Source organism: Sinocyclocheilus anshuiensis, unplaced genomic scaffold (genome assembly GCF_001515605.1).
Source record: "Sinocyclocheilus anshuiensis isolate Anshui unplaced genomic scaffold, SAMN03320099.WGS_v1.1 scaffold373, whole genome shotgun sequence".
NCBI classification, from domain to species: domain Eukaryota; kingdom Metazoa; phylum Chordata; class Actinopteri; order Cypriniformes; family Cyprinidae; genus Sinocyclocheilus; species Sinocyclocheilus anshuiensis.
This window is the reverse complement of record NW_015537962.1, coordinates 940543-941797: the sequence shown is the minus strand read 5'-3', so window position 1 is coordinate 941797 and position 1255 is coordinate 940543.

Sequence of the window (1255 nt, the reverse complement as noted above, 5' to 3'; positions counted from 1 at the left end):
ATTATTTTAGCAAATGGCTGCAATATAACAAAGAGTGAAAAATTTAAGGGGGTCTGAATACTTTCCGTACCCACTGTAGGTCACTTTCTAAAAGCAATTGATTTATTATTTTTTTTCTCTTGAAATCAAATAACTCTGACTTCGTGATACATTGCTGTATTAACAGAAAAAAAAATATAGTAACATAAATGAAGTTCCAAGTGCTCAACCAAAGGGAACGCTAATCACTATAATGGTGAGTTCAAAAAAAAAAAACACATTTTAGGAAAATCAACATCAATTCATGAAGTTAGCTTATGTGAAGTTCTCTCAAATATTTCAGTTGTATTGAAAATTCAACATTCAAGATGACTTTGGGAAACGAGTGAATGCAACTAGTGAAAGATAACTGCAGACATGGAGGGAATTAGTGAAAAGTCTATTAAGACTCTTTTGCTTTTCTTCTTCTTCTGTTGTTATGTTGCACATTAGCAACATATTAGTGCACTGCTGCCTCTCACTGGTTTATGAATATAACTGGTTCCTTTGTGGCTACTTGAATATTTTAAGTAAATGTCACTCAAAACAGTAAGTACATTGTTTTATTTGCCTTGAAAGTAGCTGTAACTTAATGAAACCTAGTAAGTATAACAACTAAGTAAAGATAACTAATTAAATCTAAGTAAGGTAAACTATTGGATTTTACAGTGTATTAATATTGAAGTCCTCCGGTTTCATTTTACTGTAAATACAGTCTATAACTGAGATGCAATATAACAGAAGTTGCGTTTGAATGAAACAAAAGAGTGTGTCCATGATGAGATATAAAGAAGCACTGGCCTGAAATACCTAGATGAACAGCGTTGATACTGACGGTCAGGGCAGGACTTACGGGGCCGGGGGCCCCTGGGCTTGAGGTTATGTTTGGGCCCCATACCTATACTACAAATGCCCTCAACTAGAATATTATTATGGAGTAACACAAAATACACAAAAATTAAAATATGCTTTCAGGTTCATATACTTTATACAATTAATAGACAACATGTCTAGCCTAGTCAAAGTTTAGATGTAATATTAAATAGTCACTATAATACAATAAACAGGATGTGATCTCTCAGTTGAGAGATCAAAACCCTGAAATAACACTGAGCAGAAAAAAACAAAGAGATGTATTATTATGAAAATGTATTGTCATATCTGTGTCTTTTTATGTCAGATTCTTAAATTTAATAAATTCAATCTGAATAAAAAAACATGTTGGCTATTAACAATA